General features: G+C 41.7%; 1 protein-coding gene and 1 long non-coding RNA gene across 7 annotated transcripts in view; both read right to left on the bottom strand.

Moving 5' to 3' along the window:
* The window catches only part of pja2 (praja ring finger ubiquitin ligase 2), a 101,847-nt gene that overhangs the window by 31,960 nt on the left and 43,307 nt on the right, over positions 1 to 26,580 (bottom strand). The gene's annotated exons all lie outside the window — the stretch shown is intronic.
* On the bottom strand, positions 10,302 to 16,083 carry LOC121276914. The gene is made up of 2 exons (XR_005942750.1): positions 16,029 to 16,083; positions 10,302 to 11,072 (listed from the first exon to the last, which is right to left on the bottom strand). It is a non-coding gene; the product is annotated as an uncharacterized LOC121276914 (long non-coding RNA).

The following is a 26,580-nucleotide window of genomic DNA, read 5'->3' as shown; positions in this document are numbered from 1 at the left end:
TCTCAAACGGAGAGATCTCAAAAGGAGGTCCCAGGTAAGGAACAAAGACAGGGGACAGAAACAGGTCCCAGTTAATAAAATAGGGGCAGAGAAACAGGCTCCAAACTAGAGAAAGGGGATCAGACTAAGTAAAGAAGGTTGTTGGGGAAAAGTGCTCCATTGGAGCAACAGTGTTCTGCTTGGCACTGCCAAAGATCTGAAGTTATGCCTGAAATTTTGTGCTTGGGTATATACGTGGGAATCTAGGGGAACAGAATCCCGGAAGGAGAGGTTGAAACCCTGTGAGGTGGGCCGTTGTTGATGCTGTCTGAATCTGGTAATTGAAGAGGGTTCAGGAGTAGCCCTGAAGACCTAAGAAAGCATCCAAAGGTTGGTGAGTCCATGCTGCAGGACTTTGAGGCAAAGGTACACCTTTGAAGCAGTGGTGTTCTGCTTGGCATGGATGAAGAGCTGAAACATTGCTTGTAGGTTGATGTTTGAGTGTACTCAGGAATCCAGGGGAATGAAATCTCGGAAGACAAGACTGAAACCTGTGAGATGTGCCATCATTGAAACCAGTGTTGGAGCAACCTTTGGAGAGAATTTCAAGGCGATAGTGAAGAATGGAAACCCTCGTGACAGAGATAGTTTCAGTGAGATTGGTTGACACAGTGTTCCTAACATTTGAGTAGGTTGTTGAGAAATCCATGAACTCTGTCTCGATCGCATCTGTCATTTATTGTGTAGTGTGGCGTGTCTGAGGATTTTGCTTGTTAATTCATGTATACCGCATACTTACCTCGAATGTTGTGTAAGATAGAAATTGTAAATTGTTGTATATTTCTGACCTTGTATAGTAAAGCTTATTTTTATTTGTTCAAAATCTGCAGAATCTTCTGGCTTCCTTCACTGAGCAAGTGTCTTAAATCTCAAACAAAAACACAATTACCTGGAAAATCTCAGCAGGTCTGGCAGCAACGGCAGAGAAGAAAAGAGTTGACGTTTCGAGTCCTCATGACCCTTCAAGAGAACTAGGTGAATCCAAGGAGAGGGGTGAAATATAAGCTGGTTTAAGGTGGCGGGGGGGGGGGGCGGAGCTGTTGTTGTGATTGTAGGGACAAGCAAGCAGTGATAGGAACAGATAATCAAAAGATGTCACAGTCAGAAGAACAAAAGAACACAGAAGTGTTGAAGTTGGTGATATTATCTAAACAAATGTGCTAATTAAGAATGGATGGTAAGGCACACAAGGTATAGCTCTAGTGGGGGTGGGGGGACATAAAAGATTTAAAAATAATGGAAATAGGTGGGAAAAGAAAAATCTATATAAATTATTGGAAAAAACAAAAGGAAGAGGGAAGAAACAGAAAGGGGGTGGGGATGGAGGAGGGAGTTCAAGACCTAAAGTTGTTGAATTCAATATTCAGTCCGGAAGGCTGTAAAGTGCCTAGTCGGAAGATGAGGTGCTGTCCCTCCAGTTTACGTTGGGCTTCACTGGAACAATGCAGCAAGCCAAGGACAGGCAGGTGGGCAAGAGAGCAGGGTGGAGTGTTAAAATGGCAAGTGACAGGTAGGTTTGGGTCATTTTTGCGGACAGATCGCAGGTGTTCTGCAAAGCGGTCGCCCAGTTTACGTTTGGTCTCTCCAATGTAGAGGAGACCGCATTGGGAGCGACGAATGCAGTAGACTAAGTTGGGGGAAATGCAAGTGAAATGCTGCTTCATTTGAAAGGAGTGTTTGGACCCTTGGATGGTGAGGAGAGAGGAAGTGAAGGGGCAGGTGTTACATCTTTTGCGAGGGCATGGGGAGGTGCCATAGGTGGGGGTTGAGGAGTAGGAGGAGTGGACCAGGGCACTGGGAACGATCCCTACGGAGTGCTGCCGGGGGGGGGGGGGGGGGGGGGGGGGGTGAAGGGAAGATGGTGGCATCATGCTGGAGTCGGCGGAAATGGCCACCTACATCCGTGATTCCTCTGGCACCTTACGTCACATCAACAATTTCCAGTTCCCTGGCCCCAACCGCTTCCTCTTCACCATGGACGTCCAATCCCTCTACACCTCCATCCCCCACCAGGATGGTCTGAGGGCCCTTAGCTTCTTCCTCGAACAGAGTCCCGAACAATCCCCATCCACCACTACTCTCCTCCGTCTGGCTGAACTTGATCTCACACTGTACAATTTCTCCTTCATCTCCTCTCACTTCCTCCAAATAAAAGGTGTGGCTATGGGTACCCGCATGGGCCCCAGCTATGCCTGTCTCTTCATGGGGTATGTGGAACGTTCCTTGTTCCAGTCCTACTCCGGCCCCCTTCCACAACACTTTCTCTGGTACATCGATGATTACTTCGGTGCTGCTTCATGCTCTCGTCGGGACTTGGAAAAATTTATTAATATTGCTTCCAATCTCCACCCCTCCATCATTTTCACGTGGTCCATATCTGACACTTCCCTTCCCTTCCTTGACCTCTCTGTCTCAATCTCTGGTGATAGACTGTCCACCAATATCCATTACAAGCCTACCGACTCCCACAGCTACCTTGACTACAGCTCCTCACACCCCTCTTCCTGTAAGGACTCCATCCCATTCTCTCAGTTCCTTTGCCTCCGTTCTGATGATGCTACCTTCAAAGACAGTTCCTCTGACATGTCCTCCTTCTTCCTTAACTGAGGTTTTCCACCCACGGTCGTTGACAGGGCTCTCAATCCGCCCTCACGCCTTCTCCTCCCTCCCAGAAACATGATAGGGTCCTCCTTGTCCTCTCTTATCACCCCACCAGCCTTCGCATTCAAAGGATCATCCTCCGCCATTTCCGCCAACTCCAGCATGATGCCACCACCAAACACTTCTTCCCTTCACCACCCCCGGCGGCATTCCGTAGGGATCGTTCCCTCCGGGACACCCTGGTCCACTCCTCCATCACCCCCTACTCCTCAACCCCCACCTATGGCACCTCCCTATGCCCATGCAAAAGATGTAACACCTGCCCCTTCACTTCCTCTCTCCTCACCGTCCAAGGGCCCAAACACTCCTTTCAAGTGTAGCAGCATTTCACTTTCATTTCCCCCAACTTAAGTCTACTGCATTCGTTGCTCCCAATGCGGTCTCCTCTGCATTGGAGAGACCAAATGTAAACTGGGTGACCACTTTGCAGAACACCTGCGGTCTGTCTGCAAGAATGACCCAAATCTCCCTGTCGTTTGCCATTTTAACACTCCACCCTGCTCTCTTGCCCACATGTCTGTCCTTGGCTTGCTGCATTGTTCCAGTGAAGCCCAACGCAAACTGGAGGGACAGCACCTCATCTTCCGACTAGGCACTTTACAGCCTTCTGGACTGAATATTGAATTCAACAACTTTAGGTCTTGAGCTCCCTCCTCCATCCCCACCCCCTTTCTGTTTCTTCCCTCTTCCTTTTGTTTTTTCCAATAATTTATATAGATTTTTCTTTTCCCACCTATTTCCATTATTTTTAAATCTTTTATGTCCTCCCACCCCCACTAGAGCTATACCTTGAGTGCCCTACCATCCATTCTTAATTAGCACATTCGTTTAGATAATATCACCAACTTCAACACCTGTGTTATTTTGTTCTTCTGACTGTGACATCTTTTGATTATCTGTTCCTATCACTGCTTGCTTGTCCCTACAACCACACCCCCCTCTACTTCCCTCCCCCCACCCAACCCCCCCACCCCCATCTTAAACCAACTTATAGTTCACCCCTCTCCTTGGATTCACCTAGTTCTGTTGAAGGGTCATGAGGACTCGAAACGTCAACTCTTTTCTTCTCTGCCGATGCTGCCAGACCTGCTGAGTTTTTCCAGGTAATTGTGTTTTTGTTTTGAATTTCCAGCATCCGCAGTTTTTTTGTTTTTATCTTAAATCTCAAACTTGATCCACTTTAAACAAAATGTTATTGGTCCCTAACAGGATTCGATAAACAACTTGGGGGCCTTGCCAAGGATTATAACACTGTGGTATCATTCTATGAATACTTACAACTTTGCAATATTGTGCACTGACAAAGTGAATTACTGACAGATATAACATTGCTTATGTAATTTTAGATCCTGAGTTTAGTTGGTTAATCTTAGGGATGAATTTTCTCCCCGTTGGGCAGGCCAGTCGGGAGCAGGCGCCAGGCCAAGCACCACCGGCAATCAGCTATGCGCCATGTTACGTGGGTGGGCCAATTAAGACCCGCCTAGCGTGACGCGCACCCAATAGTGCTTAGCGCTACCTGTGCAAGTGGGGGGAGGCGGGAGAGTTGGGGCCTGTGCTCTTTTGTGCATGTGCACAAAAGAGCACAAAAATCTCCGAGGTACGGAGCTGCCTCAGGGAGATTAAGTTCTTAATGAAAGTTTGAAATAAAGAGTAAAATTATTTAGACATGTCCCCTCATGTGAGAGTGTCACATGAGCTGGTGCATGCTTATGAAATGTGAATAAATTATTTATAGACTTTATTAAACCTTCAGGAAAACTCATCCCACTCATGGATGAGGTTTCTTGAAAAACGTGAAAGCTGCTTGGGCTCTTCGTCTGCCCGCCAACCTTAAGGTTGGATGGGCAGCGTTGATAATTAGTTTAATTGGCTTTTTAATGGCCTTAACAGGTCTTTAACAGTTCAGCGGGCGTGCAGCACCCGCCCGCCGAGCAAAAGATCTGAATGATGTGCAGTGACATCGGGACACACCTTAGTATTTTTAAAGGTTAACACATGAAGTTTCTCCTCACATCTTATTGGCAAAAGCATTGGCAACTCTTCAGTTATAATTAATTGAAAAACGGAGTTGCAAATGCTGTAACATGGCACTTTCTAAAATGTACAATATTGAACTCGGGTAGGAAGTAGAAAGTAAACGTATATCTAAATGCCAGAAATACAAATTCTCCTTTTCACCCCACTTTAAGGCATATTTTATAATCCAGTGAAAATGAAAATTGCTAGGAGATTATGGCAACTGACTTGTTCTTCGGATGTGGACTAGGCTAGCGATACCATATTTTTATTGCTTTTCCTAGTCACCCTATAAAGCTGAAAAAGGCTTTTTCCTTATACTGATGCCACACCTCTAAACATGTTGTATTACACTGGGTGAAGGATTGCAGGTTTGTGACATGAAAATGATGAAAAGACAATGGTACATATCCAAATCAGGATGATGTGTGACTGGAGCTGAAGTAGGAGGCAATTATATTCCCAAGACATTGCTGCTCTTATCCCTCTTGTTGGAAGATGTCATGGAGTTCAGTAAGTTTACAAAGTATGAACAGCACAGAAATAGGCCATTTGGCCCAACTGGTCCATGCCATTGTTTATGTTTCATACAAGCAAGCGCTGCCAAAGTAGGCTTGTGAGTGGGTGCAATGCATTCAAGGTGAAGATGGTCATTGTTTGTTGCTTCTGTGGCACAAATGTTGTCAAATGAGCTAGGGTTGTTATTCAAGTTCTGCTGTAGGTTGACATAGGCTGCTACTTCGAAAGAGGAGTTATGAATGGACACCATGGCACTGTTAGCAGAGAGCCATTTGAGAAATGTTGGGCCAAGGACGCTACCCTGGGAAGTCCTACTTTAGTGAGTAGCCTCCACAAACCACAACCTTTTTTTCCTGCAAAGTATGACCCAAGAATTGAAGAGTTTCTTCCGTGATGCTCATTTTGCTAGGGCTCTTTGGTAACATTATTTGCTAAAGGCTTTGTACTGAAACAGGTTAAACATGTCTGCTGCTTTGCCATCTGAAGCAGATTTTTATCATGTATATTGCTTGCATAGTAATCCCAACCTCAGACATGCTGAGTCCATCCATTTCCACTTAGGAAAGAAAGAGAAGAAAAATATGGTGCCATCATGGTTATTCTCAAGTGACTCATAGTAGATGGTTTCAGAAAAGCATGGTGAAATCCTTAGGCTAAGATGTCAATCCTTCAATTAGGAACCCTCAAGAATAGAGGGAGAAGAAATTAATTTTGAACAAAAGCTAAATGTACCATCCATCACATTGAGTGTAGATCAATTTCAGTTTACAGAAAAAGAACGCATGGTAATCGCTTGATGGACAATTAGTTCCTTTAATTTTTTGATCCTGTGAGCATAAATGGGGTAAAAATATACTTAACTTGAGGGCAGAAGAAATCACAGTTCAGCAGTCTTACTCAGGGTTAGATGTGCAGGGATAACACCACTAAAGTTTGGTGTAATGGCTGCCAAAGAAACCTACTGGCCACGGGAAGACTGATGCCCTGCATCTTCTCTTTCTGAGGTGGGTCATGAAGTAGAAGAGCCGACAGCATTGATAGAAATGGACAGCCATGGGGATTTTGAACAAGTCTTTCTTTTTCAGCCAAACCAGAGATTTTTAACTGGCTATGGTACATTATTCCAACAATGAGACAGACAAATTTTTTTTAAAATTGCAGTGTCACAAACCAAGATTTTCCTCTCCAGCAACAATGTTGCCAAAGTGTGATGAGTTAGATTTTTGTCTGCCCACCTAACCCAGCAAATGTCTCAGGGTAACTTATAATAATTATTTTCAGTGGACTCCCAAAGGTACTGCTCTTTGTGATTGAGGCCTTACCACTGGGAAAAATGTGAACTTGTTACTGCTGGAAGGTATGGTAGTGTGCTATTTATGGAATTGGTAATTCAGAATCCTGGCAATTGAGAATTTGACATAAGTTTAACAAAATGACCATGAAGCTGTTGGAAGATCAAAAGTCCAGCTGGTTCACTAGTGCTCTTAAAGGGAAGGAAACCAAGACATTATTATCCACTCTGGCCTATATGTGATTGCTATTGTAAACAAATGCAGTTGACTGTTAACTTGGCAATTTCAGAGGGTAGTTAAGTTGCTAATTGTGACAACTACAAATATCACCCAAACCAGAGAATGTCTTTTTAAAAATTCCAATGCTAGTCTCCTGAACTGTCATCATGCAGCTCTCTACGCTCCTAATAGGAAATGGCACTGATAACAGATATTGCTGGAACATTCCTCTCAAAAGGTTTATGTTTTGGCAATTGAATCCTTATTCCCCTTAACAAGAACAGAAAATGCTGGAAAAACTCAGCAGGTCTAACAGCATCTGTGGAGAAAGAAACAGAGTTAATGTTGAATCCGTATGACCCTTCAGAGCTAAAGAGAAGTGGAATGTGATGAAATTTATATTCTTTAAGTGGGGTGGAGCAGGTGAGCTGGATAGAAGGCCAGCGATAGGTGGGAGCAATGGAGACAAAGATGTCATGACCAAAAGGACAAAAGGTAGAGTTAATAGTAGTGGCTGAGGGCTAAAAATTTCCCCTCATCTTGGTGGACACCTGGTGAATGCATGTCTTATGATGAATGAATAGTAAATGAAAATATGACATACGACTCCATTGTTATTATTTTTGGGAGGGCAATTCAGGCAGACACAACAATAGAAAATACATGACAAAAATGAGCAGATCCAGTGTAACAAGTTAGCAACTCTTTCTGCTTCTTTTAGTCCAGCATTACTGATAAACTGGCAGAGGACATTCTTCCCTATATTTTCAAGTGGTTTCCAGGAGCTAGGGATACTTGGCCAAATACTGCCCCTTCAGGCTATGATAGCAAGTGTTATTCAGCATCAGTTAACATCAAAATGTACACAGTTGAGCAAGGTGACTTGAGCAAGGTGAAATTTCAGAATAATGGGACTTTGATTAGAGTGCAAGTCTGGTTGATATTTCACAGGAAGCAATACGAGAAGACAGAATCATGTAGAATTAGAAATAATCTGGTGCAGAAAATTGAGAATTGACTGAATGGCCCTGCATCATGAAAGTTAGGCAGAAAGTTGTGGGACGGCCACCGGTAGCCATGTTAGGTATTAGGAGAAATTCTCTGCTTTTTTCCCCCAAATTGGATCTTTTACATCCATTTAAATGGGCAGATGCAGTTTTGTTTAACATTGCATCCAAAAGACATCATTTTCATGGTGCAGCACTCCTGAAATATTGCACTGAAGTGTCAACCTGACAATGTGTTCAAGTTTCTGCTGTGGGGCTTGAACCCACAACCTTCTGACATAGGCCAGAGTACTACCACTGAGTCAAGGCTGACAAATGAAACCACTGCATTAGATGCATTTTCAATTGTTAAACAATGAATTTTTTAGTGTGCAACTGCATAGCTTGCAGACTTAAAATGGACATCTGCCCTCATGATATTGGGCACTGTTTATACGCTTTCACTGAATTACATAAATAACTCAGTAATAAGACTGACTTCTTCAACGTCTCCATACAGATATGTACATCAACAAAGCATTGATATAGAAGTCTGAGTCATAATGGCACAGAACAAGTCCCAATGAGTCCATGCTCACCCGCTGCAAAGCAATCCAGCTAGTCCCCATCCCCCGTGCTGTTCTTGTAGCCTGGCAAGTTTATTTCCCTCAAGTACCTATCCAACACCCTATCAGCTTTCACCACCCTTGAAGGCAGTGGGTTCTGGGTCATTACCACTTGCTATGTAAAAATACTTCATCATATACCCTCAACTCATTCTTTTCCTTCCCTATGTTTTCTGAACACTTTGTTTCCCTAAGTGCCCAGTCCTCACCATTTTAAGCCACATTTTTGTTATTGCCAAGGGATCACATTCCCACTTTGTTATTTGTGTTGGTAGCTCACCAACCTTACTTAACGCACTTTCTGCATTCACAAACATGCATTCTAAACCTGTCTTGGCATTCTTTGTAGTCCTTCCCAGTCTGCTCCTATCTAATATGGTACTACATTCTTCTCTAGTACTATCCAACATTCTCACTCCCTTATGCACATTATTCCTCTTTTCTACTTCTATATGCTGGTGTCCGCCACCCTGCCGATTTAATTTAATTCTCCCTAACCAACTTATGAACCGCCCCACGAGGTCCTTGTTCCTAGTCCTGTTTAGGTGCAACCCATCTCTTTTGAATAGGTGCTTTCCACCACAGAACCAGTCCAAAAATCCCATTAATTCCTGCACCATGCCTCCCAATTTTCCTATTTTAACGCTTGCTGTCATGTACTGTCATAGGGGAGGCAGTGGCATAAGGGTATTGTCACTGGGCTAGTATTCCAGAGACTCAGGATAATGCTCTGGGGACCTGGGTTTGAATCCCAACATGGCAGATGGGGAAATCTGAATTCATTAAAAATCTGGAATTAAAAGTCTGATATGACCATGAAACCATTGCCGATTGTCGTAAAAACCCAACTGCACCTAATCTCCTTTAGGGAAGGAAATCTGCCGTCCTTACCTGGTCTGTGACTCCAGATCCACAGCAATGTGGTTGACTCTTACATGTCCTCCGAACAAGAGCAATTAGGGATGAGCAAGAAATGCTGGCCTAGCCAGTGATGCCCACATCCCATGAACGAATATATAAAAAAAATACACAGAGTAATCCAGAGTTTATGAATACAAGATCTTACTTCTTAAAATATCCTCCCTAGCTCCTGACAGTGCAGCAACAACTATGACAAGTCTCGATCATGTGTGTATCAGGGCCAATTTGAAGATGCTCTTTTGTAAAAAAGATGGTTAGAACAGGTTGAGTAAAATATTTGCAAAGTTCCTTGTAAAATATTACATTTAGCAAAGAGATAAAGATCTTGCATTTATGTGATGCCTTACATACCACAGGATGTCTCAAGCACTTCATCACCAAGTAAGAATTTTCATAATGTAGGGAAATATAGCAGCCAATTTTCATATGATATAAAAATATCAGTTAATTAATTAAATAAAGGCAAAATACTGCAGATGCTGGAAATCTGAAACAAAAACAAAAAATGCTGGAAAAACTCAGCAGGTCTGACAGCATCTGTGAAGAGAGGCACAGAGGTAACATTTCGAGGCCGCATGACTCTATTTCAGATCTTAATTAAGTGATGTTGGTTGAGGATAAATATTGGCCAGGACACAAGGCAAATTTCCATGTTTTGCTTTGAATAGTATATGGTATATTTTACATATAATTGAAGGGACAGATAAATCTTGGTTTAACATCCCATTCAAAAGACTGCACCCCCTAACAATGCAGCACGCTCAGTGCTGCACTGTATCTGTCATATACACAGAATATTTGTAAATCACCAATGCGGTGTTCGAGTTTAGAAAAAAATCAAATTATAAACATTAAATGAGATAAATATTTTTGCTGCAATTGATACCTTTCCTAATAAAGCTTAATTCTGCCAACTGTAATAAATGATGAAATTTAAATTGATTAGAAAAGTCAGTACTGTTGACAACTATACTTACATTAACATTTAACATCATTCCTCACCCTTTGTCACACAAAAGCACTTGAGAATGCCGAGATTTATTGAACATTGGAATAAACATTGTTGACACAATGCATTTGTACCCATGTTAAGTAGGAGGACCAGAAAAATTGACAGTTCAATTCAGTCTATATACATTGCACACCATTATTTTGCTTTCATACTTCCGATATGAAAGGAAACAATGAACGCTCAGATGAATGCTAGTTCAAGATTTTCTTCAAGTAACAAAGAATTAAGAATTGCTTGTTCCCATCTGCTGCACTCGGAAGTACACACCCACAAGGATCTACCTATTAACTTGCAGCAGGAGCGAAAGGTTTACGATCGTGCCAAAAGGATGCGCCATGCGGAGTTCAATAAACATAAATCAAACAATCACGATTAACAGCACTGAACAAAATATTTCATCTCCCTGGCAAGCATGTCCAACAACGATAAAGTGGCTTGCTCACTTCAAGAGCCTAATTACTTTTTTGGTACCCTGAAAAGGCATGTTTGAGGTCAGCATCAGATTGCACATTAAGTCAGTTCTGTTGAAGGGTCATGAGGACTCGAAACATCAACTCTTTTCTTCTCTGTCGATGCTGCCAGACCTGCTGAGGTTTTCCAGGTAATTCTGCTTTTGTTTTGGATTTCCAGCATCCGCAGTTTTTTGTTTTTAGCACATTAAGTCAGCCTGTTAACAGCTGTGGTCTTCACTCCCTATAACTGTGAGATCCAGTTGTACGCTACCATTTCTTCTGCATCATTAAGATCACGTATATCAAATAGTGTGGCCATTTAGCAACTGTGAGGTGGTGCAAAGTGAAAGTTTAAGCAATATTGTAAAATGCTAATAAAATCTATTAGGTCATTCTTCAGCCTTCTGTATTCATTTGCATTTAAGTTTAGAGATTTAAAAAGCTCGTAGTTTATAAAATACGTCTTTGTATTTCCATCTGTCTGCTGAAAGTTTAATCATTTGTGAAGGAATCTAGCTTGACAGTAGCACATCAAACTATATACAACAGAAGACAAATTTAAATGTTTGGAGATCATCAGAAGTAGGTACCGAGAATGTAAAGAACGTACAGAAATGTATGCCTGTACTTACATTTTGTTGTAGGGTTGAAGGAGATAGGGCGAGGCGATGCCATGGAGGGATTTGAAAACATGGATCAGAATTTTTAAAACAAGGCATGGCTTAACTAGTAAACTAAATGTAGTTCAGCAAGCACAGGATGATAGATGAATGGGACTTGATGGGAGTTAGAACAGAGTTAGCAAAATTTCTAGCCAGAACAATATTAGAATAGTATAAAGGTAACAAACAAGTGGGTGATGGTTTTAGTAGCAGATGAGCTAATTGAGGAAGGGGTGGAGTTAGGCAAGGTATGAAGATGGAAGTAGGCCATCCCAGTGATAGTACAGATAACTAGTCAGAAGCTTGTCTCAAGGTCAAATGTAACACCAAGGTTGCAAATGGTCTGGTTCAGCTTCAGTCAGTTTGCCAGGGAGGAGGATGTAGTCAGTGATTACAGAACAAAGTTTGTGGTTGGGGGTTGGTGGAGGACAAAGACGATGGCTTTGGTCTTTCCAATATTTAGCTGGAGGAAATTTCTGCTCATCCAGTATTAGGATGTCAGACTAGCAGTCTTAGGTTAAAAACAGTGGCAGAGACTAGAAGGGTGATGGTGAGGTAGTTTTGAGGGGTGTCATCAGCATGCATGTGGAAATGGATGAGGTGTTTTTAATGATGTGCTGAGGGGCAGCATGTTGGTGAGCCAAGGATGTATCCTTTGGGAACACCAGAGGTAACTATGATGTAGCATGAAGACAAGCTACTGCAGGTTATTTTCTGGTTATAACTGGATAGGCAAAACTGAAACCAGACAAGGGCACTCCAACAAAACTGGATGACAGTGGGAAGGAGTTGCAGGAGAATGGTATGGTCAACCATGTCAAAGGTTACAGACAGGTCAAGAAGGACAATGGAGGGGAGAGTTTACCTTTGTCAGTGTTACATAGCATATCATATGACTTTGATAAGAGCAGTTTCGGTACTGTGGTAGAAGCAGAAACCTGACTGGAGGAGTTTAAATGTTGAGTTTTGGAGAAGATGGACAAGATTTGGGAAGTGAGATCATGTTACGGAATTTGAGAGGAAAGGGAAGCTGGAGATGGGGCAGTAGTTTGCAAGAACAAAGGAGTCAAAGCAGGGGGTGCTCAGTAATTGAGAAGACACCATTAACAATATCAATTAATATGGGAGCAAGAAGAAAAGTTGGGAAGTCAACAGCTTCATCAGAATAAAATCAAGGGGGCAGAAGATGTGCTTCATGGACAAGATGAGCTCAGAGGGGGAATGAGCAGAAATAGGAGAGAAAGTAGAGAAGAAATGAGTTCAGGACTGGAGTAGGGGGTACCTTAGAGCAGGTATGGCCTATCAGGGGCCAGGAGAAGGGAAGGAAATAGCAGAGACAAGTGAATAGATGGTCTTGGTCTGAGTGACAAAGTAGTATATGAGATCCCCCATACTTGTTGCTAAGTATGGAGCGGACAGAGGAGAAGGGGTTTAAGAAGACAAGAATGCTTGTTGTGGTCCAGTCAGATCTGGCAGTGAATGGCTAAACCAGTTGACTGCAATTATCCATTCAAGTCTCTGTTCCTTGAACTTAAGGGAGCAAGGATGAAGGGCATACTAGGGTAAACCTGAAAGTGAGAGGAAGCAATGGCATTAACGGGGACTAGGGCAAGCAAGGTGGAGATGAAGGCGTATTTGAGAAGATTTAGTAGCTGCAAAAATGCCGTGGTGAATGGAGGACCAAAGGCTACATAATTGGGAGCTTGAAAGTGCAACTGTAACTGACTCAGGGGAGGCTTTTTCCAATGACAAAGAAAGAAGTTGGGAGCGTGGGTGGGTCAGGAGTGATGAAGTGATCAGAAAATGGCCTTATCTGTGACATTCGGAGTAGCGAGGCCACATGAGATGGCAAGAACAAGGGGGTGTCGATGAAAATGGATTGGGGAGCTTATTGAGGGAGAGATTTAAAGGAGGCTAGGAGGACAATGAACTCAGAGAATAAGAAGAATTGAGCTGGAGCTTGAAATCAGTGTACAGGCTTAGGAAGGAAAGCAGTGAAGAGATCTAAGAAACTTTTTTTAAAAAATGGTGCTTGAGTAGGTGATAGAGAATGAAGATTTTTAAATCAGACAAGAAATAGGGAAACAGATATAAAATGGATAATGGAAACACAGCTACAGATAGGACAGGGCTGGTTAATTATTGCAGGCTAGATTGGATTTAGAAAAGATAACTCAGGAAGAAGGGTAGTGGAGTGGCTGTCTTTAATTAAAAAGAACACAACAAACAAAGACAGAAACAGAATCCATGTGTATAAGGGAGAAGGGGTTGGTCACATTGTGACAGGTATGGTGGCCCAGACAACCAAAGAGTGAAAAGGAACTGGAGAGTGAAATATGTAGGCAAATATATGAATTCTGAAAAAAATTATTTTCTTGGAAGTTTTCAACTGTCTGAAAAGAGGCAGAGCCTTCAAGACTCCTTTCTCCCTCAATATGCACAATGAGGGAGAAAGCACTATATATTAGTGGGAAATGAACCAGACCAAATAAAGAGAACTTAGCATGGTATAATAACTAGGGTGTAGTGATCATAATATAAGGTTTATGATAACAATTGAAATAGAGATAAATAGCATAAAGAGCAAAGTAATAAACTGATTTAAAAAAAAGCCAACCATGAGTGAATGAGGAGAAAGCCAACGGAAGTAAACTGAAGAAAAATATGGACAAAAGTAGGACAAACATGGGAAATATTTAAAAGATTCATAGAGTTCAAAAGAAATATAGGCCAGGGTTTTCTGACCCCGCTGCGGTGGATGCAGCGAGCCAGCCAAAAGTTTACTGACTTCGGTGGGACAGGAAGATCCAGTCATAGTCACTAAAAAATTGAGAACGAACTAGCCACAAATAATGAGCCAAATTGAATGTAACAAAAAAATACACTTGCAAAGCACATTAATATTAAATGCAATACCAAAAGGGAATATGATGAGCTTAGGAAGGAGGAGAGAAGTCAAAAAGGAAAAACATGAAATTAAAATATCAAAGAATATAAAATACCATTGGCTGGGCTTCAGATGCATATTGCTCCTGCATAATACACCAAGAAACAAGGAAAGGGATAAGAGCGGGTACTAGAATTCATATATAAAAATTTAACATATAACAGGATTAGTATAGCTGTCTTTCATTTAGTACTTCGAATGTGTTCCCAAAACACAGCAATTTAAACAAAAACAATTTTTCTATAAGAAAGCAGTCAGGGTTGGTTATATTCCTGACCTGTAATTTTTAGATTAAAAAACTATTTTTATGTATTAATTTAATGTATTTAGAACATGGCTATATATATTTGTAGTTTTGTCCTTCTAATAAAGCTGCCTAGTTTACAGGGTTGGACGGATTCTTCAATAGGGGAAAGTGGATGCACATTATAAAGTCATGGCTGTCTTGAACCAAACTGGCCCAAAAATCCTCTTTCTACTCGTGCTGTTATTTGATGCAGTTCTGTGACTGTTTACCAACAACTTCAATCCACTCACCAACTGCTTAAAAATTTTTGCCCTTAATCCAGGTTTCAAAAAATCTTTTAAGAAAATATAAATCTGCATGTGTCAGCTGGCTGCGTGCATGTCCAATTCTTTAATTTTTTGAAAAAAAAACTTTGTTCCCCGATTTGGACAGTTGGTTAAAAGGGCTTTGGTGCCATTAACTGGTCCTTTTATCAATCTACTTTTGAGTACTAACTTGAGTTTCTGTTGGGCTGTAATTTATATTAGCAACTGAAAAGAAAAACACTGAATTATGCGCTTATTTGGCTACAATGTGTTGTTGTAGACTATGATTCAGCATGTGCAGTTGCCAAGGTACACAGCACCATTCCAAATGAAAATGGAGGCCGTACTACTTGGTAAGTTCCCTATTTTTCAAATGGCGGTAAAATGAAAACATGTTATTTGTACATGCTTTAAATAGGGGATAACTATAATAGAGGGTTGCATGATAAGAAATCTAATTCTCACTTTCAAAAAGATAGACAGTACTGATCCAAGGAACTACAGACTACATCTTAATGCCTATGAATTTTTCTTAAAAATTGAGATATGGTGTTGACATTTGACAAATTACGGAGTACAGCCTATAATATGGAAGACTTCACTGAAGTACAGATTGACAAATAAACTGATACACCAAGTGGATAAATGGCAACTAAAATTCAATACTGTGATGTGTGAGATGGTTCTCCTTTAGGAGGAGGAATTGGGAGGCTGCTTACAGTCATGAAGGATCTTTGCTCCTGGGGCTGGTAGCTTGAGTTGGGAAACTTCCTAGCTCAGTGCATATGCCTCAAGAAAAAGGGCACTGAATGGCCTGATTTTCGCTTTGTGGAGGCAGAGGTGAGTGACAGGTGGAGTAGGACCCACCAGGCCTGGGGCGCAGATCAGAGGAGGCCACAGAAGCTAAGTGTAGATGCAGGCTATTTAAATTTAAATTTAGAGTCCCAGACTAATGCTCTGAAACACACGGGTTCAGATCCCAGCATGGCAGCTGGTAGAATTTAAATTCAATTAATACATCAGGAATATAAATTCAGTCTCATTAATGGTGACACACAATCATCATAAAAACCCATCTGGTTCAATAATGCCCTTTAGGGAAGGAAATCTGACATCCTTACCTGGTCTTGCCTAATGTGACTCCAAACCTACAGCAATGTGGTTGACTCTTAACTGCCCTCTGAAATGTTCAGTTCATGACAATTGGGGATGGGCAACAAATGCCGGCTTTGCCAGTGACGCCCACATCTCATGAAAGAATAAAGAAAAAATATTCTATATACCTTTTACAGACCTCACTATATAAAAAAGCACCCATTAATTAAAGCTATTCAGTACATTTAGGCCCCTTTAAGTACTTAATCCCTTATAAAAACAAATATTTGCATTCATAATCCACAAACCTCTGAGCTGTCAATCAAACTGTGAACTTGTGATAGGTCATGGCAAGCGGATAAGCATTAATAATGCTATAATTATAGCACTTCAGGTTATGTCAACAAACAGCTACAGAAACTGTTAAAATAGATTTATTTTTGTTAGAATCATATCTCTCGAAACATGGATTGAACTTTTTATTATTTGGACACTGGAGGCTGCCTGAGGTTTTTTTTAAAAAAGGGTCATAAGTTCACCCTGGAACTGTTAACAAGCAGGCCTCTTCCAAGCAATTACTGGAGCTATATGGTACTTGAGAAGGGTTGCTTGCTTTGAACCACAAACACTTTAATGAATGAAAAGCCGGAAGACAAAATTGCAATCACATGGCAGAGGCAAACCTTAAGTTTGTACCCGTTGTTTTGCTTTCAGTCTTGTTGGGGAAAAGCTGAGAGCAGAAGGCTACCTTGACTAGCTCTCTCTCCCTCTCTATTTTGTGAAACCATGTGGGGCTCTAGACTAGTAGCCAGATAATCCTCATGAGTGTAGTTTGTCTGCATAATTTTGGACTTGCTACCTGAAGCATGAAGAATGGGTCCAGCTACACTCTCCTCCAAGCATCGTTGGTGAACCCCTCGACATCTACTAGGCTCAACAGCACGTCTTCATCTGAGGGAACTTCAGACCGACAGCATCGAACCTCCATGAACTTTAATTATATTTTTCTTTTTAAGAAAGTTGTTTTTTTTTCATCCGCCCAACTCTGCAGAGACTACCTGTGTGTCTTTTGTTTTTCTGCATGCGTGTGCTGGGGAAGTTTAAAAGGGTTAGTTAGTTACACTTCTGGATTACAATCGTGTGTCAACCAGCTCTTGAAACTTGTTTAAAAGGGTTTTTGTTTTATAATAAATTAATTGTTGAGTGTTTTGAAAGAAGCCTGGTCAGTTTTTTTTCTTCCGGGTACTAGAAGTATAGGTAAACAATCAGCCATTTTGATGAGAAAATTAAACATTTAAATTAATATTACGGCCTGCGGAATAGTGGGGCCTGATAATTCGTGCACTCCTCCCATCCCAGTTGTTAACATAAATTGGGGGGTCTTGCAGGATTTGAAATGCTGACAGCGGGTGATTGGACGTGGAATAATAATTGGAAAGGGATAAAAGGACAGAGGCCAGGTTTCTTATACGTTGGTAAACTGATATGGTGTTGGAAGTTGCTAAGGCTTTTTCTACAAACGGAAGATGTAATCCTGACTGTTTATGAAAAGTAACCAAGACCGAATGGAATTGCCCGATAAGTTGGAGTTAGAATTACCCGTAGGGGCAAGGAAAGCAGGCATAGTTGAGATAGTAGTGCAGCATTTGAAATTGGAAGGGATACATTCTCCAAAGGGTGAGTCAACTGAGTTAGCTAATGAAGCAACTTGAACATAAAAAGGAACTGAGAAAACTTGAATTAGAGGCAAAAGAAAAAGAAAAGATAAGAGACAGCATTTCAAAAAGAAATGGAAATGCAAAAACTTGACCTCCAGAGAAATTAACAATGGAGGAAAGAGGAGAAATGAGAAAGGGAATACCGGCTTAGAAGGCTAGACTTTTAAAAAAAAAAGAGGCTTCAGGTGCTGAGGAAAGTTCTGATGATGATAAAACCTCCAACCCAAAGCCCAGTGGAGAGATGTTTCTATTTTTGCAAGGCCTACCAAAGTTTGAGGAAAGAGATGTAGGGGCATTCTTTATTTCATTTGCAAAAGGTAGCTAAGCAAATGTAATGGCTAAAAGAAATCTGGCCATTGCTCTTACAGAGTAGGTCGGTGGGTAGAGCTCATAAGGTTTATGTTTCACTGTCGGAAGAGATATCTGTGGATTGTGATGCAGTAAAAAAGGCTATTCTGATTGCATAGTCGCTGAGGCATACAGGAAGAAATTTTGGAATACAAGGAAACATCCTGGGCAGACCTATATTGAATTTGAGAGAGTAAAGCAAAGTAATTTTGGCTGTTGATTACAGGCAATAAAGGTAGAAACAACATATGAAGCTCTTAGGGAAATAATTCTCTTGGAAGAATTTAAAAATTCACTTCCTCCAGTTGTTAGAACGCATGTTGAAGACCAGAGGGTTGCAACAGAAAGACAGGCAGCAGAGAAGGCCAACCATATGAGCTGGTCCATAAATCTAAACCCGTGTTCCGTCACCTCCTCAAATCTAAGAAGGTTAGAAGGTGGGAAGGTGAAAGGAAGGCAAGTAGCCAGGTCAGAGAAGGGGCAGCTGAGAGTACCCCAGAAACTCCTATTCAGACCAGAAAGGAAGGTGCTGAGGGTGTAAGTGATATTCGAAGGCCGAAGTGATTCCATTGTAACAAGGTGGGGCATGTTCGTGCACAGTGTTAGAAGTTGCGCAGGAAATCCATGGGATTTATTGAGGTATGTAAGGGTGATTCAGGAAAAGGAGCCATGACTCAAAATACCACAGATCAAGTTGTAGCGCTTAACTGCAGCTGTGAAACTGAGTGTGAACACTGCTACCAGTTCAGGAGAGGTGAATAAGATACATGAGAGTTCTAAAGATTTTTTGTCAAGGGCAAAAGTAATCCCATATCCCTCAAATGGAAACCTTTAAGCATAATAAGAGATACAGGAGCGACTCAAACACTTTTGCTTGGACACCAGACAGCGCATTAAAAGCCAAATTTTTAGTAAATGGTATTGGTGGGAAGTATATACATGTACCTTTATCAGGTGCACCTGGAGTGTGACCTAATGTCTGGGACAGCGGCGGTAGGGATTGTTCAGAAATTACCTGTAGATGGAGTTGATTTACTCCTGGGAAATGATTTAGCTGGTAGTAGCTTCTCTTATAATTACGAAAAGCCCAAGTGAAGTTAAAGAGATGGAACAGCTACAGGAAAAGGTTCCAGGAAGTTTTCCTTCATGTGTGATGACCCAAGCAATCGTTAAGCAAAGTTCATCATCGAAGGTTAAAGTGATACATATTAAAGTGACAGATATTTGGCTGGCGGAAACTTCTTTTTAAAGACATAGATAATCCAAAAGCAATGTTTAACAAATCTTCTCAAGTTAAGGCTCAACAAGTTGATCCAGAGTTAAAGATGAGACTTGCTATATATTCCAGATCTATTAATTGAATTCAAATTCCACCAGCTGGGATTTGAACCCATCTCCCCAGAGCATTAGACTGAGTCTCTGCATTACTAGTCCAGCAACATTACAACTACACCACCTCCTCCCCAATACTTTCATGATAAATAAAGGAGCATGTATGGACAATAAAGAACAGGATCTGATTTGAAATAACCCATTGTAATCCATGGAGTATACCATGTGATAGAGATTTGCTGCTGTGGTAATTTGCTCTGGAATGGGGCATCACTTACAATTTCATTACAGGATAATTTTACTGTGAGCAGTTCTGGGCTCCACATTATCAAAACGGTGTTTTTGTAATGGTTTGATACAACTGAGTGGCTTGCTGGGCCATTTCAGAGTCACATGAAGGCTAGACCAGGTAAAATAAAAGTAAAATACTGCGGATGCTGGAAATCTGAAACGAAAACAAAAAATGCTGGATAAACTCAACAGGTCTGACGACATCTGTGGAGGGAAAGACAGAGTTAATGTTTCGATTCCATAAGACTCTTCTTCAGAGCTGAAGGGAAGCAGAAATGTGGTGAAATATATACTGTTTAAGGGGGGCAAAACAAGTGAAGCTGGGTAGAAGGCCGCGATAGGTGGAAGCAAAGGAGAGATTGCGAAAGATGTATAAACAAAAGTCAAAGGGTGTTAATAGTGGTGGTTCTGGCAAAAGTAAGTGCTAATGGTGACATTAAGAGTGGAAAGCAGAATGTGATAATGGGATATGGGATACTTGCCTTTATTAGCTGAGGCACAGAATATAAGGGCAGGGAGGTTATGCTGAAACTGTATAAAACGCTGGTTAGGCCACACCTAGAGTATTATGTGCAGTTCTGGAATCCACATTATAGGAAGGATGTGATTGTACTAGAGAGAGTGCAGAGGAGATTTACCAGGATGTTGCCTGGGCTGGAGAGTTTTAGTTAAGAGGAGAGATTGGATAGACTGGGGTTATTTTCTCTGGAGCAGAAGAGATGGTGGGGGGGACAGGATTGAGGTATATGAAATAATAAGGGCCATAGATAGGGTAGACAGGAAGGAACTTTTCCCCTTGGTGGAGGGATCAATAACCAGGGGGCATAGATGTAAGATAAGGGGCAGGAGGTTTAGAGGGGATGTGAGGAAGAATTTTTCCACTCAGAGGGTGGTGGGAGTCTGGAACTCTCTGTCTGAAAGGGTGGGAGAAACAGAAACCCTCATAACATTTAAGAAGTATTTAGATGTGCACTTGTGATGCCATGGCATACAAGGCTATGGACCTAGTGCTGGAAAATGGGATTAGACTAGTTAGGTACTTGTTTGACTGGCACAGACTCGATGGGCCAAAGGGCCTTTTTCTGTGCTGTAGACCTCTATGACTCTCTGATAATAGCACAATCAGCCCAAACTGAAGCTGAGGCTAAGGAATTCCAGAATGTTATATTAAAAATGGAATTCTAATGGCAAAGTGGAGGCCTCCTCGTAGACCTGCCGATGAGGAGTGGGCACTTGTTCATCAAGTAGTGGTACTATCAAAAATTGTAAAGAGTAATTATGGATAGCACATGAAGTTCTAATGCAGGACATGTAGGGATGCAGAAAAACTCGAGTGCGGATAAACCAGCACTTTTAGTGGCCAAGTCTTCATAAGGACATGGTGCAGTTTTGTAAAATGTGCCATAGGTGCCAGATGGTAGGAAAACCACCACATGCAACCAAACTGGCACCCATAACTCCCATAACAGTTTTTGAGGAACCATTTAGTGTTGGTAGACTGTGTGGGACTGTTAGCAGAAACGAAGGCAGGACACCAGTATACCCTTACTATTATGGATATGTCCAGCACGATTTCCAGAAGCCATCCCCTTAAGGACAATTACGGCTAAAGTAAGTTAACCCAATTTTTTACTCAATATGGATTACTAGTAGAGATCCAGTAGGATCACGGTTCCAATTTTATATCTAAAAATGTTCAGAACATATTCAGTAGTTTGGGTATAAAACAGTTAAAGTCCACAGCTTAACATCCACAAACACAGATAGCTTCAGAGAGGTACCATCAAACTCTAAAAACAATGACTAAAGCATACAGTCATGAATATCCCCATGATCGGGACAAAGGACTGGATTTTCTATTATTTGCTACTGGAGATTAACCAAATGAATCCATTGGTTTTAGCCCTTAGGTCCTCTGAAATTAATCAAAGAAACGTTTTTAGGAGAGAAGGACGAATCGTCTATGTTAGATTATGTGTCCGTGTTCCAGGAATGGCTCATGGAAGCCTGCAAAGTGGCTTAAGAGCATCTTAAAGTTTCTCAAACAAAGGTGGAATAATGGGCAGATAAGAAAGTTATGACCCTAACATTACAACCAGGGGATTAAGTATTAGTATTATTGCCATTACAGGGGAAACCTCTGAAAGCACGGTTCAGCAGTCCATATAAGGTAATTACGAGGGTTAGTAAAGTAAATTATTTGATAAATACTCCAAATTGTAGGAAAAAGAATCAGCTGCATCATATCAATGTGTTAAAATGATACCATCGTAGGGAGGAAAACAGGAAAGAGCATTTATATCAGGTTGTAAGCATACTGAAGGACGAAAGAGACAGCGAGTATGAGGTAGAGGAAACTTAGTTCACAAACTGAAGCTCCTATTATCCAGTTAGCTAACACCAAAATATTAGGACAGTTACATACCATATTTTCATGCTTAGAGGCAGGACAACAAAAGGATCTAATGAGATTATTTACAGAATTTAAAAGGAATCTGTAGGGATAAGTCAGGGTCTACAACTTTATCCACACGTGATGTGGATGTAGGGGGATCATCTCCTATTAAGGAACATCCTTATCATTTCATTCAAGAGAAACAAATTCAAATATAAGCAGAAATTCAATATATGTTAGAAAATCACCCAATTGAGCCCAGACAAAGCAGCTGGTGTTCTCCAGTAGTGTTAGTGCCTAAACCTGATTTGTCAACCAGATTTTGAATAGACTAGGTTAATGCGGTAACAAAAGTGGATTCCTAACCAATCGCTCGTCTAGAGGATTGTATTGACAATGTTGGCTGTACCACATTCCTTACTAAGATAGGTTTATTGAAAGGATACTGGCAACCACCTTTAACATCATGAGCCGAGGAGATATCGGGTTTTGTCACGCCAAATGGGCTATACCAACGCCAAGTAACGCCACTTGGACTAAAAATGCTTCGGCTGCTTTCCAAAGGCTAACGAATCAGGTGATCACTAATGTTGCTAACTGTGTGGTTTATTTGGATGATGTATTGGTTTATAGCAACACGTGGAAAGACCATTTAAAATATTTGGAAGCCTTATTTAAACAATTACAGTTGGCAGGTCTAGTAATAAACCTTGCAAAAAGTGAGTTCGCAAAAGCATGAGTAACTTATTTAGGGCATATCGTAGGGCAGCAACAAATCTTTCCAGGAAAAGCCTTTGATGGAATTCCCTTTTCCAAAAACTAAATGCGAAATCATGAGATTTTTAGGAATGCGTGGTTTCTATCGTAAATTTGAGCCAAACTTCAGCACGATAGCAGCTCCACTAACGGATTAATTGCAAAAGAAAGCAAAGGTCAAGAGAATGCCAGACAGCTTTTGATAAGCTGAAGGCAATTCTAATTAATGAGCCAGTATTAGCAGCCCCTAATTTTGTTAAACCTTTCAAGCTGGCAATCGATATTGGTGACTTGGGTGGGTGGGTGCAGTCTTAATGCACAATAATGAATCAGGCATAGAGAAGCCAGTGGGGTACTTTTCTAAAAAATTAAATCAGCACCAAAGGACATATTTTACAGTAGAAAAGGAAACCCTGGGATTGTTAAGCATTTTGAGGTATGTATCCATCATTCTGTAAAGAAACATTAGTATATACTGACCATCATCCTTTGGCCTTTGTGGAAAAATTTAAGATTCAGAATGACAAGACTGTTCGGTGGAGTTTGTTAATACAGCTTTATAATTTAAAGATTGTTCATATTGTTGAAAAGGGTAATGTAATTGCTGATGCATTTTCAAGAATGTAAATTCTGTAAAATTATCTGAAAAGCAAGTCAGTCAGAGAAAACTACAAACTCAGTACAAGTATTGAATGTCTGAATTTTATTTATATGTTGTATTTATCTTTTCCATATGCTTTGTGATGAAACACATTCCTGACTTATGCCTGGTAGATGGTGGACAAACTTTGGGGAGTTAGGAGGCGAGTTACTTGTCGCAGGATTCTTAGCCTCTGATCTACTCTTATAGCCACAGTATTTATATTGCTAGTCCAGTTCAGTTTCTGGTTAATGGTAACCCCCAGGATGTTGATAGTGAGGGATTCAGCAATGGTAATGCCATTGAATGTCAAGGGGCAGTGGTTAGATTCTGTCTTGTTGGAGATTAGTCATTGCCTGACACTTGTGTGGCATTAATGTTACTTGCCACTTGTCAGCCCAATCCTGGATATCATCCAGGGCTTGCTGCATTTGGACATGGGCTGTTTCAGTATCTGAGGAATCGCAAATGGTGTTGAACATTGTGTAATCATCAGTGAATATCCCTTATGATGGAAGGAAGGTCATTGATGAAGCAGCTAAAGATGGTTGGGCCTCGAGCACTACCCTGAGGAACTCCTGCAGTGACATCCTGGAGCTGAGGCGATTGACCTCCAACAATCTTCCTTTGTGCTAGGTATGACTCCAACTAGCGGAGAGTTTTCCTGACTCCCATCGACTCCAGTTTTGCTAGGATTCTCTGATGCCATGCTTGATCAAATGCTACCTTGATCTCAAAGGCAGTCACTCTCACCGCACCTCTGGAGTTCAGCTCCTTTGTCCATGTTTGAACCAAGGCTGTAATAAGGTCGGAAGCTGAATGACCCCGGCGGAACCCAAACTGAGCATCAGTGAGCAGGTTATTGCTGAACAAGTGCCACTTGATAACACTGTTGATTACCTCTTCCATCACTTTATTGATGAGCGAGAGTAGCCTCATGGGGCAGTAATTGGCCAGGTTGGATTTGTCCTGCTTCGTGTGTACAGGGCATACTTGAGCAATTTTTCACATAGGCGGGTAGATACCAGTGTTGTAGCTGTACTGCAATAGCTTGGCTAGCGGCAAGTTCTTCAGTAATATTGCCGGAATTTGTCAGGGCCCAAAACCTTTGTAGTATCCAGTGCCTTTAGCTGTTTCTTGATATCATGTGGAGTGAATCAAATTGGCTGATGACTGGCATCTGTGATTCTGAGAACCTTTGGAGGAAGCTGAGACGGATCATTCACTCAGCACTTCTGGCTGAAGATTGTTGCAAATGCTATAGCCTTATCTTTTGCACTGATGTGCTGGGCCCCTCCATCATTGAGGATGGGGATATTTGTGAAGCCTCCTCCTCCTGAGTTGTTTAACTGTTCACTACCTTTCACGACTAGACGTGGCAGGACTGCAGAGCTTAGATCTGATCCTTTGGTTGTGGGATTGCTTAGCTCTATCACCTGCTGCATATGCTGTTTGGTACACTAATCCTGTGTTGTAGCTTCACCAGGTTCACTATTCATTTTTAGGTATGCCTGGTGCTGCTCCTGGCATGCCCTCCTGCACTCTTCATTGAACCAGGTTTGTTCCCCTCGCTTGGTGACAATGGTAGAGTGGGGGATATGCCGACGAGGTTACAAGTTGTCTTGCTGCTAATGGCCCATAGCACTTCATGGATGCTCAGTCTCGAGTTGCTAGATCTGTTCAAAATCTATCCCATTTAGCACGGTGGTAGTGCCACACAACACAATGGAGGGTATTCCCAAAGTGAGGAAGAAACTTGTCTCCACAAGGCTGGGTGGTGGTCACTCCACAGATACTGTCATGGACAGATGTATCCACGGCAGGCAGGTTGGTGAGGACGAGGTCAAGTGTGGTTTTCCCTCTTATTGATTCCCTCACCACTGGCCGCAGACCCAGTCTAGCAGCTATGTCCTTTAGGACTGGGCCAGCTGGGCCTATGGTGGTGCTAACCGAATCACTCTGTGAAGTCTCCCACCCAGAGTATATTCTGTGCTCTTGCTACCCTCAGTGCTTCCTCCTAGTGGAGAACTGATTCGCCAGCTGAGGGGTGGGGTGGGCAATATGTGGTAATCAGCAGGAGGTTTCCTTGCCCACGTTTGACCTGATGCCATGTTGAGTTCTCCCAAAGGAACTGCCTGCCAACTGTATACCACTGTGCCGCCAGCTCTGCCCAGATTTTTTTTTTTGAATTCAAATCCAACCATCTGCCATGCTGGGATTCAAACCTGATCCCCAGAGCATTAGCCTAGGTCTCCGGGCTACCAGTCCAGTGACAATACCACTATGCCATCAACCACCCTTGAGTACCATCTTTCATCTCTTTTTCCTGGCACATTGATGACTACGTAGTGCTGTTTCCTGCTCTCGTTCTAGGTTGAAAAAATTCCACCAACTTAGTTTCCAGCTTCTCTCTTTCCTTTGCCTTCATGTGGTCCATCTCTGACTCTTTTCCTTGACTTCTCTATCTCCATGCTAAGTCCTCTGACTTTTACAGTTACCTCGACTACACCTCCTCCCATCCCATTTTCTTCAAATACTCTATTCCATTCCTCCAGTTTCTCAGTCTCTGATGATGCCACCTTCCATACCAGTGCTTCTGATATGTCTCCTTTTTTCTTCAATCTAGGATTCCCTTCAGCTGTAGCTATTAGGGCTCTCAACCGTGCCCATTCCATTTCCTGCACTTCAGCTCTTGCTCCTTCCCAGAACCATAATAAGACTGCCCTTGTCCTTACCCACTGCCCCACTAGCCTCCACAGTCAACAGATCATCCTCTACCACTTCAGCTAACCTGAGCATGATACCACCAAACACATAATGAACATGGAGAAGCAGTGGCCGCTTGGGGTTAAATCCAGAACAAGGAGGTATAAATAGCCACCAATGGATCAAATAAATAATTTATGAAAAATTTCTTCACGGATTCATATGTGGAACACACTACCATATGGAGTATATGAAGTAGATAGCATTGACACATTTAATAAGAAGTGTGATGCATGCACAAGTGAGACAGGGAAGGTCAAATAAGAGTCAGGTGGGAAAAGGTGTACGTGGATCATAAACATTGGTTTAAGACGCTCGAATGACCCGTTTCT

This window comes from Carcharodon carcharias, chromosome 4, assembly GCF_017639515.1.
Source record: "Carcharodon carcharias isolate sCarCar2 chromosome 4, sCarCar2.pri, whole genome shotgun sequence".
In the NCBI taxonomy this organism is placed as follows: Eukaryota; Metazoa; Chordata; class Chondrichthyes; order Lamniformes; family Lamnidae; genus Carcharodon; species Carcharodon carcharias.
This window is presented reverse-complemented; position numbering and strand designations above follow the sequence as displayed.